General features: G+C 35.5%; 1 protein-coding gene across 3 annotated transcripts in view; it reads left to right on the plus strand.

Annotated features, from left to right (window-relative positions):
• LOC149574720 (non-structural protein) overlaps positions 1–21166 on the plus strand; it is a 65361-nt gene that overhangs the window by 41975 nt on the left and 2220 nt on the right. The window lies entirely within an intron of this gene.

Consider the following 21166-nt stretch of genomic DNA (forward strand, 5'->3'; position numbering starts at 1 on the left):
AAACCCACCCTTACTTGAGCACTAAGGTTACATTTATACATAAGGAGCCAATCATTACTATTGAGAGCACGATCCAACCTGACCTGAATAAGATCATTACCAGCCCTTCTGTTCGTCCAGGTATACTCAATACCATGTAAATCAATATCATGAAGAATGTGCTGATCGATAAACTCCATTAAATCAATCCTGTTATCCAGCTGGGTTTGGCTTCCTCCCCATTTTTCATTTTCTTTAAGCGGAGTATTGAAATCCCCAATAACAATCCAATTGTCATCCTCAAAAGACTTCCTCTGATTAGAAATTTCAGTCCATAACGCCTTCCTTCCCCATTTAGTATTGGGAGCATGAACATTGGTGAGGATCCAACAAAAATTATCTTTGAAATTATCAAATCTAACATTCATAATATTAGAGTTTTGAAAAATGATCTCCCCTTGAATCCATCTATTAGACCAAAAAACAGCCAAACCTCTTGAAGCTCCCACCGAATCATTCCCAATAATCTTTCCACTCTTAAACATTGGGAGACTTTCCACCTTGTCTTTTAGCATCTTAGTTTCTTGAATAACCAAAATATCCGGCCTATTATCTCTGATCATATTCTTCAAAATATCTTGTTTGTGAGGGTTATTTAACCCTCGAATATTCCATGAGATAATCTTCATAATTTATGAATTTTTTTTGCTTCCAGGATAGTTCTCTGACTACCATCTGCGATGCTTCTGATGGTCTTAGCTGTTCTCTTCTGCTGGTTAGAAGGTCTACCAACCGGAGAAAGGGAAGATCCAACATCCCCATTCTTACGAGATACCCCAAGAGGCTTACCTTCTAGTCTATTCTGTAAGACATCCCCTTTTGGTTTGGGGCCTCTCTTCATGTTCTTAAGAGGTACCTGCTTAGCCTTCTCCCCTTCATTCTTCCTATTCTTGTTTTTGCCTTTGTTTTTTTTTTTTTCCCAACTGTGGACCATTCAGCAATAGAGGCATCCTACTCCCACTGATCTTCCTCCTCATGTGACACAGAGAGCAAGTCCTCAGCTTCTCCACTGACAAAATTTCCTTTCTTAGACAAATCCATCATAGGGGGATCTAAAGTAAGAGCCGAAACCAGCTGGGCACCCTCTTTAGCATGATCCTTACCATCCTTAGGGATAACATCTTGACCAACTAGGGTCATCTTCAGACTGTCTCTATTAAGGTCATCTAGTCGTTCCTAAGCAATACACTCTAGGTCATTCTCCATGGCTTCCACAGGAGCCTGCCTAGTAGGGCTATCCTCCCCATCCTTAAGACTAGCATTCTTATCAGCAGGAGTAATCTTCAAAACATCTAAATTAGGACTCAGTGTCCCGATCTGAGCATGAATCTCAACACCTTTCTTCATTACCACAGAAGAATCCTTCTCAGAATGACCAGCCTCCAAGACACCAGTAACCACTCCATTAGTCTTAGCTGATTCATCAATAGTCTTAGCAGTTCTGGCATCCTTGATCTGATCCTTAGAGGTAGTGTTCCCATCTAGAATAACCCCTCCTCTCAACGAAGATCCAACATCCCTATCCACAACCTTCTGCTGCTATACTTTTTTACCCTTTTGGACTTCTCTCTTAGAGAAGGGCATTTTTTAAACCAATGCCCTGCTTTTTTACAATGAAAGCAAACAAAAGGGAATGACTCAAACTCAATGCGTTGATCCCATATGCCTAGCTTAGATTTTAACGAGATAGATTTAGGCATATCCACTCCTTGAGTAACCCCAACACAGAATCTGGCATAGTTCATCCTTTTCCGAGATACCGTCATTGGATCTAATGAAAGAAGCTCACCAAAGGTGTTGGCTATACTCTAGAAAACATTTTCCATCCAAAACTCGAGGGGGAGGCCAGGTAAACAAACCCATACAGGGGCTTGAATAGCAGAATCATCCATAGCATAAAGATTAGGAGACCATTTCTGCAGAACCAAGGTATGCCTCCCCATCACCCAAGGGCTGCTACAAAGAATGTCTCATTTGTCCTCATCATAGGAAAAGAAAAAAGAGAGACACCCTTTAGCCATCGCAGAGACATCAACCTGACCTTTTAGACTCCATTTCTTATGCACAAAACTCCTTACATCATCAATGTTAGGTTTAGCCCCAATAAACCTCCCAACTAGAGTAGTATCCATGCTCAAAATGTTTTTATCAATGATCTGATCAGGGATTTCAATAGAAAACTTACCTTTGTCTTTTGCTGACGTATCTTTAAGTGGTGGAAAGCAAGATTTTCCTGTAGGTCGTACTTCGAATAGGCTCGACCATTTTAAAATTGGTTTGGGCCCTCCACCTGAGTCCTCCAAAATCCCGCCTTCTCCTGGGTCCTCCAATGTATCTCCATCCTCAGCATCCCTTGAGCCTACGGAATCACCTGCTACTGCTGACACTGCTCCCAGACCTGGTGCAGATCTCGCAGATTTCAAAATTCTTTTCTCACCCGATCCCTTGCCACCGCTGCCACTCACCATCCCTCCCTTATGGTTAAAGAAAAAATGCCCCTTTCGTAATTGTGAAATGGAGTTAGTTAACTATAGCCGTTGTATCTATTTAATTATCATATGAAAGTGAGTTAGTTAATTATAGCCGTTGTATCAATCTATTCATGATCATGTGAAAATAAGTTAATTATAGTTGTTGTACATATATGATGAGCATGTAAAGTTAGTTACTTTGATATTGATGAAATCCCTAATGGTCACTTGATGATTTTGAATTAGCAATTTATAAATCTTGAATTGATGTCATGGCGAGAATGTTGTTTTGGAATAATTATAGGAAGAAGACCGGAGAGAGAGGGGAAGCATTGCTGAACGGGGTCATCGGAAGGGGATGGTGGAATAGTTCAGTCATCAGAATCGGCATGTTTGACCTAAAACTATCTTGGCAAGGTTATTGGGACTTGGCAACATATTTCATGGTGGAACCGCATGAGCTATAAGTGGAACATTATAATAAATAATGTAAAATAAACATAAATTCTGACCTTTAAAGAATTATCAAATATTACTATTATTTAATTATTATTTTACATTCTCAAATATGATCATATGTAAATAATAATAAAATGACACCATTACATTAATAATAATAATCCAATGATGCCACCCTATCATAATGTACACAAGCATATATGAGAAAATAAAATAATAATAATTTTAAAAACCTTTCATCTTCTTTCTTTCTTTCTTACTTTTCCCTCCATTCTTTCTTTTTCTTTTAAGTCGATTTGAATGGCTTTCGAATTGAGTCTTGTAACTGTAGGAAGCCGTAGAGACAGGCTCAATCTATATTATGGATTCCTTAATCGACTATCGACATTTTTCCTCCTTCGGCTTTCATATTCTTTTGAGCATTCGAACTCCTTGCTAGGTATCCTTGTAATTTGCAGAGTCAACCCAATAACTTACTGTGCTAATCAACTGAATTTCATCTTATCGCGGGTCTCAGAGCAGGTTGGCAGATTCATCCCAAATGCAAGGCTCTTTGTAGACATTCGGGGCAGAGTCACGTAAGGCATTTGTTACAACCGTGAACCCCCTTTTCACTCTTTTTCCTGTTAAGTTTGATCATAGAGTTTATAACTTAAGCCGTCGTTTCTGATCATCGACTCCCTTAGTAATAGTGTATGATGATATAACACTGACTTAATCATAAAGCTTGTCGTTTCACTTTTGCAAAGTCTGTCGTTTTTATTTTGAGATAATATGGCACTGCTTATACAGTCTATTGTTTTCCTTGTGATAATATGACACTGATTTATGCATAAAAGCCTGCCGTTTTTCTTTATCCATATATATCCGAATATGTGAGATGATAAATTAGAAATTCTCTAAATTCATTTATGGCTCAAGGCAAGAAAGTTATCATTCCAGTTAGAATCAATTTCATCTTGATATATATTTAATTGAGAGTGAGATATTAAAATCAGAACACCAAGGAATTCACCAGGCGAAGATGCTAGTATGTGGTGAAGAAGGTGTAAAGTATCATTGCGATTTTTAATTTGAAAGCACCAAGGAATCATCGGCTTGATGGCCTGAGAATGGTGAGGTGTAGAGAAATCTGCAAAACAAGAATGACATCAGAATTAAATAAATAATATAATAAATAATGCATTAGATCATGCATGTTCCACTCATGAAGGATTTTGTCAAGTCGAGTGGTGGAGATCGGGTTTGTTGACCCACATTTTCTAAAATCTTTGGCCAGGGTGGAATTAGGCAGATTTACCGAACAAGTGATCTTGTTGATTGTCCAGACGCTTAAGTTATTTTGTTGAATAACTGTCGGGACTTCAACCCACCTGAATTCTCTGATGGCTGGACTTATGAACATCCCAAGCTCGACTTCGGGGTAGGAAGGGCTGTTCTATTAAATTAGAATAAGTGGGGATAAGTAATGGCAGGGCTTGGACAACAAGTAAAAGAAGTTTCACAAACTTCACTGTATGTTCCTTAAACCTTTGAATGTTTAGTTATTTTAAGATGAAAGTTATTTACTTTTCATATAGTTATTACTTTAATTAGATAAAGGAGTTAAATGTTCGCAAATATCTCAATTTGTAATTTGATAGATATTTCTTTTCAAGAACATCTATTACTTATTTTCAGTTGAATAATTAGAAGTAGATAAATGATTACAATATGTAATATCTCTAATTGTAATTTTACTTCAAGAACTTCTGTTATTTACTTTCAGCTGATTATAAAGTTAAATGCTAATATCTCATTTTGTATTCTCGGAAATTCGGTAGAATATGTATTATATATTGAAAAGTGTTTGTATTTAGTTTATACCGTTGATGGAAATCATAGTCTTGTGAAATGAAATAGGAAATTAGATGAAAACTTGATTAGGAAAAACGGTATGCTACATATGGTATCAGAGCCTAGTTTCGACACTGAACCTAGGGCACATCACCTTGTTAAAAACTTATTGGAGATCTGAAATGACTATAGGATGTTAGTACGTAAAACACCCCGCAAGAAAACTTGGCATCCAATCTTTCCCTATCTTATTAGAAACATGACTAAGTATAACTACTCTTGCTGTTTTGAACTTTGAGATAATGAAACCCTGAGTTAGGCAATTTAGGGGATGAAGAAGGAAAGTGTCAGATGGACTCCTGCCAAGAAGGCGACATATAGAAACAAACTAATACAGAATTGGAATGCTTAGGAGAGCAGCCCCCTTTTCCATTTTCATAGATCTTGGATGGTACGAGACATGTACCAGTCTGAACGAAAATGTAACGCTGCAAAGCAAGAATAAAGATGCTGTGTGCATGTAGACTTCCTCAATAGAGGAAAATTTTGTAAATAAAGATTGCTTAGTTGAGCAATAAAAATGAATTTTGTAAATAAGATTGCTTAGTCGAGCAATGGAAGTGAATTTTGTAAATAAGATTGCTTAGTCGAGCAATGGAAATGAATTTTGTAAATAAGATTGCTTAGTCGAGCAATGGAAATGAATTTTGTAAATAAGATTGCTTAGTTGAGCAATGAAAATGAAATTTTGAGCAATGGAAATGAAATTTTGCTTGGTTGAGCAATGAAATTAAAATTATGTAAATCAAGTTACTTAGTTGAGTTATTTGAAATTATGTGCTGTAATGACTTTTCGCTTGTAAAATTTTTCTTTTCACACATTAACACAGTTGTAAACTAACAGGTGAGAGACCTGAAACATAAAAATGAATAACAACGGAAATGCAGAAAACCAAGATATAGTTCGCGAGAACCCTCAATCCTCCAATGAACTATTACTCCAAATTTTGCAAGAAACGCAATTGAAACTAGAAACCATAGAAAGGAGGATGAGTGAAATGGCAGCCCAGATGGGGCAAAATCGTGAAGAAGTGCAAACCACACCCACTTTTAAGGCAGAGACAGAAGTCTCTAAAGATAACGAAACCGCTCTCCTAAACGATATGAAAAGAAAAAGGAGGAAATAGTGGCTGATTTATCAGCTGATATAAAGAAAATTAAACCACCTAAGTTTTCTGGTTCCAAATCCGGAGAAGAAGCAGAAGCATGGTTGACTGAAATGGAGCCATATTTCGAGATTAGGAACTTCTCTGAGATCTCAGAGGCAGTATGGGGAATATATCATTTCATTGGAGAAGCTGCAACTTGGTGGGGAAACACTAAGGTTGAGCAAAACATTAGAACTACTGATATCACCTGGGAAAAGTTTGTAGGCATATTTAAGAGATGTTGGCTGCCTTATACTTTTTATGATCAGAAACTCTTAGATTTCTAGAACTTAAAACAAGGAGATTTGTCAGTGCATAAGTATTGGGAGAAGTTTACTCGATTGCTTAAATACATGCCACCTTATCAGCAAGACACCAACTTGAAGGTGAGAAAGTTTATCATGGGATTGAATAACAGGATAGGAGGAGTTGTAGATGTTCTTGCACCTCGAACCATGGAAGAGGCTTTGGAAAAGGGTGTCTGACAAGAGCATAAGATTAGAAAGGATGATTCCATCTGGGACAACAAAAGAAAGACTACCTGAAATTTGGAAGGCGCTGATTTTGGATCACCGAAAAAACAATTTAAGGATTATAAGAATAACAAACCTAAAAATAAAAGCGGTGGAACAAGAGATATAAAAGGTAATTTTTATGTGAACAAAAATGACAGAAATAATGAGAAGAAAGGACCACAGGGAGGATGTTTTATCTGCGGAGGAAATCATTATAAGAAGCAGTGCCCTAACCTCAACCGGTCACAACGTCCACCTTTGCCGCAGCAACAAGTCTTTCAGTAGAGGATTCACGCAGTCTTGGATAATAGGCAAGAAGAGCAACAGATAGGCCCCATTGAAACTTCGGGTAAGATCTATGGAAACCCTGTGTCCATATTAATTGATACTGGAGCAACTGAATGTTTTATATCACCTAGGCTGTTAAGTAGATTTCCGAAAAGATCTGGTTTTATGGCAAAACCATGGACAGTCGAGTATGCAAACCAGTCAAGGGCCAAGGTAGAGCAATGCCTGTTTGAAGTTCAAGTTGATTTCCTGAATTTCTCTACAGAATTGAACTTATATGTAGCTCCGCTAGGGTCATATGACATTATCATTGGAATTAATTGGCTTAGTGAACATAAGGCTAAGGTAGATTGTCTTGCCAAAACTGTAAACTATGTGGATGATCAAGGTAGACCCACAAGTATTTCAGGGATCAAACATGAAATTAGATCACAATAGATTTTTGCGATGCAACTTAATAGATATGGTAGGAAAGGCTGTGAAGTATTCGTAGTTAGGATTGAAGATACAAGAGAATCCACATATGGGGATGATTATATTTATGAAGATGGAGAAATCAGGCAAAAATTAAAAGAATCCTTCGAAGAAAAATACCCCTATTTGAAGAATTATCCAGATGTGTTTCCTGAGGAACTTCTTGGATTACCCCCTTTACGGACATTTGATTTTACCATAGACTTGATACTAGGAGTGGAACCCATATCCAAGGCTCCATATAGAATGACCACCACGGAGTTAATGGAGTTACAAATTCAACTACAGGATATGTTAGATAAGAAAATGATTCAACCTAGCATCTCACCATGGGGAGCCCTAGTGTTATTTGTAAGAAAGAAGGATGGAACCATGAGGCTATGCGTAGATTATAGGATGCTTAATAAAGTCACCATCAAAAATTGTTACCCATTGCTAAGGATAGACGATCTCTTTGACCAAATGAAGGGGGCGACTGTATTTTAAAAAATTGATCTAAGATCAGGATACCATCAATTGCGAATTAAGGATGAGGACATACATAAAACTGCTTTTAAAACTAGGTATGGACATTATGAGTTTACAGTATTGCCATTTGGATTAACTAATGCCCTCGTAACTTTCATGAATTTAATGAACAATATATTTTAGTATTGTTTGGACAAATTTGTATTGGTCTTTATAGATGACATTTTAATATACTCCAAGAATGAAGAGGAACATCAGAGACACTTAGAGATAGTTCTGCAAAGACTTAGAGAACACAAGTTATATGGGAAATTAAAGTGTGCTTTTTACCAGAAGGAAATTCAATACCTAGGGCATATTATTTCAGCACAAGGTATAATAGTAGATCCATCTAAGATTAAAGCAATTAAAGAGTGGCCCATAACTAGAAACGTATATGAAGTCAGGAACTTCATGGGATTAGTCGGATTCTACAGAAAATTTGTCAGAAATTTCTCAAGGATAGCCTATACAATCACTTCACTCCAGAGGAAGGGAAAGAAATTTGTTTGGACGAAAAAGTGTCAATTAGCTTTTGAGTTTTTGAAAGAAAAACTGACTACTGCACCTATCTTGAGGGTACCTGATCCATAGAAACAGTTTGTGGTTATCACGGATGCATTAGGTGAAGGTTTAGGGGGTGTATTAATGCAGGAAGAACAAGTCATTGCTTATGAGTCTAGGAAATTGAAAAATTACGAACAAAATTATGCACCCCATGACCTTGAATTAGCAACAATAGTGCATGCCTTGCAAATGTGGAGACATTATTTAATTGGAAAAACTTTTGAGCTTAGATCTGATCACTAAACTTTTAAATATGTTTTCACCCAACAAAATCTTAATGCTAGACAAAGAAGATGGTTGGAATTTTTAGCAGATTATGAGTTCGACATAAGCTACATTAAAGGAAAGGAAAACAAGGTGGCTGATGCCCTAAGTCCGGAGAAGACACATCTTGGCAATGACTATGGTAAATTTTAGATTGAGAGACCGAATTTTACAGCATTTAGAACATGATGAGTTTTATACAGAAATCAGCATGACACTTATTAGAGATCCGCAGGATCCCAAGTATTTAGAGTTTAGCTTAGAAGAAGATGGTTTGTTGAGATATCGCCACAGAATCTATGTGCCAAATAACCCTGAACTACGAAGATTAATTTTATGTGAATATCACTTAGCTCCATACTCAGGACATCCAGGAGTAACGAAAATGTTATTTGATATAAAACCTTTATATTTTTGGAAGGGAATGAAAAGAGAAATAATTGAGTTTGTAGTGGATTGTTTAGAATGTCAAAGAGTAAAGGTAGAACATCAGTACCCATTAGGTTTGTTGCATCCAAATGAGGTACCTGAGTGGAAGTGGCAGGTAATATCCATGGATTTTGTACAAGGGCTACCTATGACTCGGAATCAACACAACACTATCTTGGTAGTAGTTGACAGATTGACTAAGGTTGCACATTTCATACTAGGGAACTTATCTGATGCAGCACCTGAAATTGCTCATAAGTTCATAAAAGAAATTTTCAAGTTACACGGGGTTCCAGAGAAAATTATTTCAGATAGGGATGCTAGGATAACTTCTAGATTTTGGCAAACATTATTTACAGCCTTGGGCACCAAATTGAATATAAGTTCAGCCTATCATCCTAAGACAAATGGTCAGATTGAGCGAGTAAATCAAGTATTAGAGGACCTCCTAAGGGTATATTGTATGGATCAACGATATCAATGGGAAACATATTTACCTTTGGTTGAATTTGCATATAATAACTCTTATCAGTCTTCAATTAAAATGGCTCCTTTTGAGGCTTTGTATGACCGTAAGTGCAGAACTCCAGTAAGTTGGAATCGATTGGAAGACAGGGTCATAGTCGGGCTTGAAATGCTTTAGGAGATGGAAGAGTAGTTACTTCAAATTCGTCAGAGATTGAAGGAAGCAAATGATAGACAAAAGAGTTATGTTGATGCTAAAAGAACACCCAGAGAATTCTCAGTAGGAGACAAGGTGTTACCAAGAGTTAAACCTCAGAAGAGCACAATCAAGTTTGGCAAGAATGCGAAATATGTAGGTGTTACCTAGATATGTAGGACCTTTAGAGGTTTTGGAGGTTGTCAACCCAGTGGCTTACAGGATTGCTTTACCACCAGCCCTTGCTAGGATGCATGACGTCTTCCATGTGTCTTACCTTAAAAAGTTTATTAGTCACCGTGAGCATATGATTGATTGTAAATTACTGCAGGTGATAGAGCCAGGAGTGGTAGAGGTAAAACCGCTTAGAATACTTGAGGTACATAAGCTATGCTTATGAAATCAAGAAGTAACATAGTGCAAGGTCTGGTGGGACCAGTACATAGAAGATAATGCCACCTGGGAAGATTATCATGATATTTTTCAAAGATATCCTTACCTTTTCTCTCAAGTTGAAAGCTGAATACTTTATTTCTTTTATTTTTAACTGATTAGGTACTATTTAAAATTTGTTATTATCTTGATCGAGGACGAGGAAAAATTGAAGGGGGTGGGTATGTTACATCCCAAATTGTGCCCTAAAATTTTAAATTGATTATAGCCATTGAATCAAATTATTTCTTCATGATCGTGTGAAATTCAGTTAGTTAATTATAGCCATTGTTTATTTCTTCATAACATGTGAAAATGAGTTAGTTAATTATAGTTGTTTATTCCTTCATGATCATGTGAAATGGAGTTAGTTACTTATAGCCGTTGTATCGATTTCATTATCATATGAAAGTGAGTTAGTTAATTATAACCGTTGTATCAATCTATTCATGATCATGTGAAAGTAAGTTAATTATAGCCGTTGTACATATATGATGAGCATGTAAAGTTAGTTACTCTGATATTGATGAAATCCCTAACGGTCACTTGATGATTTTTAATTAGCAATTTATAAATCTTGAATTGATGTCATGGCGAGAATGTTGTTTTGGAATAATTACAGGAAGAAGACTAAAGAGAGAGGGGAATCATTGCTAAATGGGGTCATAGGAAGGGGATGGTGGAATAGTTCAGTCATCAAAATCGATAGGTTTGACCTAAAACTATCTTGGCAAGGTTACTAGGACTTATGGCAACATATTTCCTGGTGGAACCGCATGAGCTATAAGTGGAACATTATAATAAATAATGTAAAATAAACATAAATTCTTACCTTTAAAGAATTATCAAATATTACTATTATTTAATTATATGTAAATAATAATAAAATGACACCATTACATTAATAATAATAATCCAATGATGCCACCCTATCATTACGTACACATAAGCCTAGATGAGAAAATAAAATAATTATAATTTTAAAAACCTTTCATCTTCTTTCTTTCTTGCTTTTACCTCCTTTCTTTCTTTTTCTTTTAAGTCGATTTGAATGGCTTTCGAATTGAGTCTTGTAACTGTAGGAAGCCGTAGAGACAGGCTCAATCTATATTATGGATTCCTTAATCAACTATTGACAACAAGTAAAAGAAGTTTCACAAATTTCACTATATGTTCCTTAAACCTTTGAATGTTTAGTTATTTTAAGATGAAAATTATTTACTTTTCATCTAGTTATTACTTTAATTACATAAAGGAGTTAAATGTTCGCAAATATCTCAATTTGTAATTTGATAGATATTTCTTTTCAAGAATATCTGTTACTTATTTTCAGTTGAATAATTAGAAGTAGATAAATGATTACAATACATAATATCTCAAATTGTAATTTTACTTAAAGAACTTCTGTTATTTACTTTCAGCTGATTATAAAGTTAAATGCTAAATCTCATTTTGTGTTCTCGGAAACTTGGTAGAATATGTATTATATATTAAAAAGTGTTTGTATTCAGTTTATACCGTTGATGGAAATCATAGTCTTGTGAAACGAAATAGGAAATTAGATTAAAACTTGATTAGGAAAAACTGTATGTTACAAAAACAACAATTTTTTAATACATTATAGTTTTCAGTATTTTACAAAATAGAGTAAGTTTTAAACAATTTTTTAAACCAAATATATTAAAATTTATAAAAAATATTTATAAAATAAAAATTTAAACATACCTGCAACTTTGGAAGCGTTGAATGCTTGCAGGTTTAACAAACATGAATGAATTTGCCTCGTCGAATGCTTGCAGGCTTGACAACTAGATGAATGAATGGATACAATGGTAAATGTCATCGACTGCAAAGTCTAGAGAAATTGTGAACGTTGTCAGCGCCGTTAGAGACAAAGGCACCATTCAGAGACAAGCCTAGAATCTAAAACCGTAGCCCACATCATAAACGTGAACGTTTTTTAGCAGTGTTTTTTGGCTTTTTGCACAATATTAACGGTAGAAAACACTGCGGTTTTTGGCTTTATTTTTCCTCTTATTTTTATCGCGTTTATTTCGGCTTGTTGTTTGCTATGCAAAATACTGCGGGTTTGGCGATATATTGCCGATTTTTTAAACTCTGGTTACCTCAATTCTTCCATGACCAAAAGGTGTTAGATTTTCAAAACCTTAAATAGGGGGACCTGAGATATTGGGAGAGATTCACTCGACTATTGAAGTGTGTTCTTGCTTGTCAGCAAGATGCGAATTTCAAGAACAATTGTTTTTCATGGGGTTGAATAATAGGATTGTTGGAGCCATATATGTGCTTGCACCTAGAACCATGGAGGAGGCCCTTCAGAAGGCCATCCAACAAGAACAAAAGGTAAAGAATGATGATTTCATCCATGATAATAAGAGAAAGGCCAATTGGAGTTCATCTAGTTCTGAACTAGGGGCTCATAAAAAGAATTTCAAGAACCTTAAGGCAAGCAAACCAGATTTCAAGGGGAATAATAGTATGGGTTTCAGAAGCAACATCAAGAGTAACAATGACAACAAGGGGAATGAAAAGAAGGGACTAGCTAAAGGCTGTTTCATTTGTGGCGGAGATCACTATGCTAACCAATGTCCTATTAAGGGCGCATCCAATCAACAAATGTGACCTCCCTTACCTCCCAACAAACCATCTTCCAATAGAGAATTCATGCAGCATTGGACAATCGCCAAACAAAGCAGCAATTGGGCCCCATAGAAACACCGGGTAAAATATACGAAAACTAATTGATACTAGAGACACTGAGTGTTTTGTATCTCTAGAATTGTTAAGTAGATTTCCAAAAAGAATTAGATTAATGGAAAATCCTTGGACCGTTGAATATGCAAACCAGTCAAAGGCTGAGGTAGATCAATGTCTGTTCAAGGCTTAGGTAGACTTTCCAAACTTCTCTACTGAGGTTAACATTTATGTAGCACGTCTGGGGTCCTATGATATTATTATGGGGATAAATTGGCTTAGCGAACACAAGGTGAAAGTGGATTGTCTTGCAAAGACAATAGAATGGCTAGATGGCCAAGGGAATCCTGTGAACATTCTAGGAATATTACATGAAGTAAAAACACATCAAATATCAGCCATGCAACTCAAGAGAAGCAAAAGGAAAGAGTGTGAAATCTCTGTAGTAAAATTAGAAGATCTAAGGGAAATTCAAGAAAAAGTGTATCAAGATGATTACATTCTAGAGAATGGGGAGATTAGGCAAAGAAGGAAAGAATCCTTTGCAAAAAGATGCCCCTACCTTAGGAATTATCATGTTCTGTTTCTAGAGGAATTACCTGGCTTATCCCCTTCTAGGATATTTCATTTTACCATAGCTTTAGTACTAGGAGCTGAGCCCATATCAAGTTGGAATGAATATATAGCAAGTCTTCATCTTTTTATAACCCAACCAGTTATGCTTCTTCGAGTGGATAAAGGAGTATGCACTCCATATTTCTTCAGTAACAAAAGACCTTGCAAACTGTATAGTTTCCACAAAAAAAAAAAAAAAAAATGCAACATAAAAAAAATTGGAGTACTAAATTGTAGAATACAAGTGGTAAAAGAAAATTCAAAAAACCTTGCTTATGAGGGGGTCTTGATTGCAAGAGGTTGGAGGTACCCAAATGTTTGACCATGGACGTACCACCATGTGATAGCCTCCATGCCATATTTGTCATTAATAGCTATTGGAGTATGACTTCTTCCTGAGGTAAACATGCCAAATTCTTTCCTATCAGCTTTCTCCACTTCATCTTTTAAGAGTCTAGTAATGCCCGCATGTTCTCCTTAGCAACTTCTTCATCTCTACATGGTGCTTATCTCCCTAGCATAGAAAGTACCTTCTTGCATTAGTACCTTGGAGATAGGGCATATGTAAGAAGGTGCAATGGGGTGGTCATCTTTTCGAATTGATGATGAATAATTGATTCCACCTTATTCCTTAAAGTTTCACATTCTAAAGGGTCATTCTCATGTTTTTGTAATGTCAATTTTACTTTCTCTACCATTGTGTCTAGGCCATCATAGAGATCCCTCAAACAAGGTGCATCTGTATCAACAAATTGGAGCATTGTTATGATAGGTTCAGTGAATTCCAATACATATTTCACATGCCCCCATCAATTGTCATCCGAGACCAATGGGTTGACCTTTTGGGCCCTCTTTGACTGTGAAGCCTTCCATCGACCCCATTGGTTGCAAATAACCATTCAACCAAATGCCTGTTGTATCTTCAAAACTAGTCTCATAACAATAGTATGAGATGTGAATCAGGTATTTGGCAATCGAAGTAAGTTAATAAGAATTTTAATATGTATTTAAAACATTCAAAAATAATAAATACTCAACAAATTTATATACAAATGGATAAATTAACTTGACATAAATAAAATAAATTTAGTATTTACCTTTAACAACTCCAATCTCAAGATAGATTTGAATATTAATTGACATTTGGTGGTTCGTCTAAAACATCTGGATCTTCTCACCCTCTTTGTATATTTGTTTCACCCACTCTATTTGTGTTACATCCCAATTTTTGACCTAGCTTGAAATATAGTTGTTAAGGTTCACATGAAGTCAGTTGGCAGTTTAATTTGATATAATCTGGCAAAATGGTAAGATAGTCGTTATGATTTCGAGTGAAGATGACATGTTAGTTGATCGCTAATTGCGAATTCATGAAATTGAAATGAAGGTTAATTGTTATTTATGATTAAATAATTTATAATTTAATTACAAAGAAATTCCTTGCAGGGAGCATGTTGAAGGGGTGGAAGCATTGTCAAAAAACAACTAGGTAGGGTATCACCATCACTGGGCAGATAGGTAGAAGACCTAGCGATTTGAAACAGGATACATTTGTGGAACTGCACGAGTTATTTAAATAAATAATTTAATTAAAATGATTGGGTTAAAATGTAAAACATAACTCAACGGATTTTAATTTATCTTTCATCATATTATTTTAATAAACATGCATATAATATTAAATGATTTGGCACCATTAAAATTAAATAATTTAATAAAGTGATGTTTATAAGTACATTTAAGATTTTAATAGTATTCAAATTATAATAACTTTAGAATCATTATAATTTTTGAATTACAACTTTCCAACTTATTCCTTTTTGATTTAATATTCTTTGCTCTTAAATAATAACACTTAGCATAGCTAATCGATTAATAGTTTTGGTAATCCAAATTGTTTTACAATCTTTCTCCAACCTTTTTTATTTTATCTTTTAATTTGTATTTTTGATCTATTTAAATGGTTACCTTGGGAATTCGAATAGCTTCTTTATAACTGATGGTAGCCGTAAGGTCGGGCTCTAGTTTGTATTTTGAACCATTAACGTATCAACATCCATCCTTGCTTGCTATTCGATAATCTTTCAGGCACTTCTAACTAGATTTCCAAATTCCTTGATCAGTATTTTGAGCCGTTTGAACTCTGTCTTGTCCTTATTTTATTTTTATTTTGCATTGATCTGTACCAAAGCTATCCACCATGGAACTTCAAGCTTTGAAGGCGGGATTAGCCGAGCAGAGAGGCCGTCTCAGACCATGGTGACAGAGGGTCACATAAGATCTTTTTAAAACTATATTACTTACCCTTTGATGATTTGAAATGCTAAGTCTATTATAAAATCGAAGTCATATGTTCATGAATTTCGTTCTTCTTTTACTTGAGGCTACGAGTCATGTTTTAAGCCAAACGTATTTCTTATTACAGTATGTTTCCAACCATATCTCTTATTACAGTCGGTTTCCTTTTTACAGTAAGGTAAAACTAGGATAAAAGCCGGCTAGAACCCTTTTCAAATTCAATGTAATTTATTAAGTACAGTCGACTGCCATATAAGAATGGTTTTTATTCAAGATTGTTAATGTAACCTTCTGATTTCATCATGAAAATACTATCATCCCTGTAGCAGATGTGTATGACTTCTCAACATATTTGACAATTATTTAGTTTCCTTTTGAGACATCGATCTGAGATAGAGCCAAGCGATTTTTATTTTTAGTTTGCCTATTCTTCATAGAGATATGAATGAAGCCGTCTATAACATTTATCAAAACATTATAATCTGCTAGAGATCAGTTGATTCCCGTAACAATGATTCTACTCAAGTTTGTTGTTGATATATTATGAAACTTTCTAAATTTCATCATAAGAATCTATCTTCTCTGAAAAACATTTATCATGAAATTTAGATATAAGTTTGATAACTGAGATGAGATAAATAACTAGAGCACCAAGGAATCACCGGCTTGATGGCTTGATTATGGTGATGAGGTGTAGATGAACCTGTAAAAACAAGAATGATATCAGAATCAAATAAATAACAAATAAACAATGCATTAGCTCACGTATGTTCCACTCACAAAGAATGTTGTCAATTTTGAGATCTTTAAAGAATATAATCATAGAATGTGAAATAATGATTGTATATAATCTTCTTGAATAATTGTTAGAGCTGTCTGCTCTGAGAATTCCGGATACTTGGGACTCACCCGATTGTGTAGTCGAGAAGATGGGTGATGAGGTGTGAGAAAGGAATTATCAATAATATGAATTAGTATTAGTTATGACATTTCAATATTTATCATTTAATATGAATTAATTAATAACTCATGCATATTCCTGTTATGGTGATCTCCTGCTGCCAAGTCGTATGGCGTGTTATATATAATGATGCCCAGTGGATGGTAAGACGATCCTTGTCAATTCCGGGTAGGGAGGGCCTTTCTCGATAGAGATCGTCTGGGGATATGTTGTGGTCCAAGGTTGGGTGGTTAAGCCCTTGACTATGTTTCACCTCTCTCAAAATGTCGGATATGCGTCAGACAGAGATAAGCCATGCATTCAAATGTGTATTGAAAATAGGTATTATCATTCTTATTTATGAGGAGGTAAGATTTAATTGAATTATTTCATTGTTATCATCATTTTACTTTCATATAAATGAATAATGAATATAAGTATATATTTTCTAATCTTGAGATTTTGTCACAGTTAAGTAATTAGAGGAAAAGGAATCTGAAGCCCTAATTGATTTGAGAGATGACTGGAACCCTAATGATACAGCGGTACCAGAACCCTAATTGAATCCGTGGTATTGGAAGCCCTGTTTGAATTAGTGGTATCAGAAGCCCTAATTGAATCCGTGATATCGGAAGCCCTAAATGAGATAGCGGTATCAAAAGTCCTAAATGAGCCAAAGGTAAATGATGCCCTAATTGATTCAGTGGTACGAGATGCCCTAATTTAAAATATAGTGGTATTATCATTTTTTTTTTTTAAGATAGCGGTTTGCAAATGATAGTCGTCATATGAAATTGTTATAGTGGACTAACCTCGGTGATTGCAGAAGCATCTCTAGTTTGTTTTCGATCTTAGTTTTCCGAAGTATGAGGTTTTCAATTTCTGTAGTAATTTCATTCGATGGTATTTCAAGTTTTTAGTAAAGAAAATTTTGTCTAACTGAATTTAACGGTAAATCGTATGCACATGAACATGAATGATATAACTGTCTTCCTATGAAATGAAGTAAAAACTATATTTCTTTGAGTATGATAGATGCTAATTTAGACCTGAGAAAATCGGATGTTACAATTTGAGTGCCAATTTGTTGCATCACCAAGTTGAGAGTGTGTAAAGTGCATTGTGTCCAAAATATGTGCTTATATCTTACCTCAATCAAAGCACCTAAACCCCTACAATTTTTTTCATTGTTCGAGATTACCTACATCACATTCTCACAATCCACCATCTCTATGGACTCAATGAGAATTCTATAAATGAACTGTGCATCTTTCACTTTCCCTTCCCAATCAACTACCCTCCAAAACATTGCCCCTTTGGGGGACATTGTGAATTGTTTTTGGTATCTTTCCATCCATCTAAAATAGTAGAAACACTTGAATCAATCCAAAAATCTCTAATTGGTTGAGAGGAGGTTTGTATAGCATTCTTCTCTCTCTCTCTCTCTCTCTCTCTCTGTAACAAGGTAATACACACCTTTTAAAACCCATTACTTGTGACCAGCCGTTGCATTATTGACCACCGACATCATTTCCCACCGATATGGTGCACTATTGGCATAGAGCAACATGCAGTTTTTGGTTGAACAATGTCTCTTGCTTTGATTTTAAATGCCTTGTCCAATGCACCTCTTTTGTAGGTGGTAATTTGTTCTTCATCTTCATTTGGCGATATTTGCAAGAACAAATGTTTGGAAGCTGCCAATCTGGGCAAATTCATTACTTTTTCTTTTCGGCTCCACCAATATAGGTACTTTGTTTTTATTTTAGAACCAATTTATCAGCATCTTCTTGTTCCTTTACAAATCCTGCTATTTGTGCAAGAGACAACCTCTTCTTATCTAGGCTTAGACACATTCCCACTCTTTGCTAGCAAGGCCCATAAAGTGAAGTTTCACTTGAGAATATGAGCTATTTTTTGGTTTATTACAATAATTACACTTCCAAATTGTATGCCCCATATCTTGGAACCTATGAAATTGTTGTGGTATGTCTCCATAAAAGAGATCCTATATCAATTTTTGAATTTATCATTTTCTTCCCCATACATTGACCTTTCACTACTGGACATTTTTGTACTATTATAAGAAATTAAATAAATTTAAATTAGAAAGAAATTAAGAAAGACAAGCTTACAAGTGCAAAATAAAGATCTAAAAACATTAAACAAAGAGCTAAACTTGTTTCTATATTTCATAAAAAAATGGGAAATGATGACAGTACAGCTCTAATACCCCTTGATGAAGTATGCTCTGATTCTACTGATGAAGTACTGCTCTGATACCACTTGATGAAGGTACGCTCTGATACCACTAACGAAGGTACGCTCTGATACCACTGACAAAGGGCCACACCACCTTGACAAAGAATGCAACAAGATCTCTCAAGATCCAATTCAAACCCAAGCTAGACCAGATCCACACTCTAGTAGAGGCCTCTGAGATCTCAACTTGTGCTCGCAAGCCACCAAGAAACCTCCTTGTTTCTAAACCGCAGTCACTAGCTCTTCTCCAACTTATCCAAGATCCAAGTGTAAACTGCCTCACATTCGACGCTCTGTCTACACACTCACAAGTCCATCACAATCCTGCTGTAAACTGCCTCACATTTGGTGCTCTGTTCACAGACTCAGGAAAAACTCACTCTTCACTAGATCCTTCTCTCTCTTTCACACCTTCCAACTTTCACACATTCAAGCTTTTCCTTCCAAAGCTTCTACTTCTCGAGCTTCTACTTCTCAAGCTTCTCCTTGAGCTTCCACTCCTCAAGCTTCTCCTTGAGCTTCTACTCCTCAAGCTTCTACTCCTCGAGCTTGATTAGAAATGCTCATATGCCTTGCTTAAATAGGCACTTACCACCCAATGCATGACTTATACACAACCTTCTAGAATTCCTCCACAACCTTCTACAACTTCCATAACCTTCTAAAATATCCACAACTTTCTACAATATTCATAACTTTCTAGAATTCTACCCACACACCTCAATAAATGGAATGACAACCATTTTAATTTTATTTTTTCTATTATACCACCTATGCACCTCGAAAATAGAAATTTCTCCTTTTCTCCTTTTTTTCCATTTATTTTATTTTTTTATTATTTCTCCTCTAATTTTCGTCACTTTTCTCTCTCCTCCAGAATTTTTTTTTTTTTTTTTCCCCATGCAAGATGCTCCTGCATCAGGAAAAAACTTGAAAAATCTCATCCCGAACTTGAAAACGTTCATCAAAATCTAGAAACAATTTATTAAAAGACTTGAAAATAGGATCGAATGCTTGCCGTAGATGCTTAGATCTCCTTTGTGGAAGACCAAATTAGAAGAGAGCAAACTAGCAAACAAAATGATATGTTCTAACAATGAATGGCCTCAAAAAGGGCCGTTTAGGGTTTTGTGGGAAATAAGTGTTTTGAAATACACATGTTTTAAGTGAAAAATCACATTTTTCATGTTTTTTAGGTGCTGGCATCCGGATGCGCCCAACAAGCACATCCACACTTCTTCAAGGCTTTAGCATTACTATCTTCCCCACTTGGAACATGATTTAAACAATCAGTTTATCTTGTCAAAGTCCAACTAATCAGGTGTCCATTTATAGTGTCCTCTTCATAACTCAACCTTTCCTCTAAAAACTTTTGTTATGAACAACTTCTCAAATTCTCTTCATCAATCAAATTGATACGACACTCAGATCAGATAGTAAATTGTCTCCACCCCTTGTGAATGTGTCTAGATGCACTTGACAACACATCCAGATGAATCCATGGGGCATGTATGTGCTTCTTGGGCACATCCAAGCACATCCCCCTTTTGCATCTGGGCCTTGAAGAAATCTGATTCTGGATGTACAGTCAAGAGGTGCGAATATGGTAACGTAATATAAATAAGTGATATTTGCACTTAAATTTTTATTAGAACTTGGTATGCATATTTTGCTACTCAAATTGCTGTTCAAAAATCCTATGAGGGATCTTGTTTATATTTGTTGAATTTGAGGGCTTTGTATTGTAGATCTCACTAAAGTTGGTGATAGTGTTTTATAAATACTCCCTGAAATGCAATCTACCTAATTGTCTATTTCTTCCCAGTTTCCTTTTACGTTGATCTAACAGTTTTTGTCTCTTAGAAAGAGCAAATATCTGATAACCAGATAAGTTGTTTGCTTTCAGGAATAGACAAAATCTCTTATTTTTTATAGAAATGCTGTCCTAACCGTAGATTAAAAGGACAGTATCCTCTTAATTTGTTTGCAATGCATATTTAGATTCCAAAGAGTTAAATTGAATATCTTGTATACAGCTAGAGATTGTGTTCTTAGGTTCTAAAGTATTTGTTTTATTTTGGTTATAGCGAACTTCCCACTTTAATTTGAAAACGCTGTTTCACTTTGGGTCACACTGGAAGGTGCAAATTAAACACTAACAATAAGCAAGAAAATAATGTTACAAA

The sequence above is a fragment of the Cupressus sempervirens genome, chromosome 2 (genome assembly GCF_028749045.1).
Source record: "Cupressus sempervirens isolate cs-2001-9-10 chromosome 2, ASM2874904v1, whole genome shotgun sequence".
Classification (NCBI taxonomy): domain Eukaryota; kingdom Viridiplantae; phylum Streptophyta; class Pinopsida; order Cupressales; family Cupressaceae; genus Cupressus; species Cupressus sempervirens.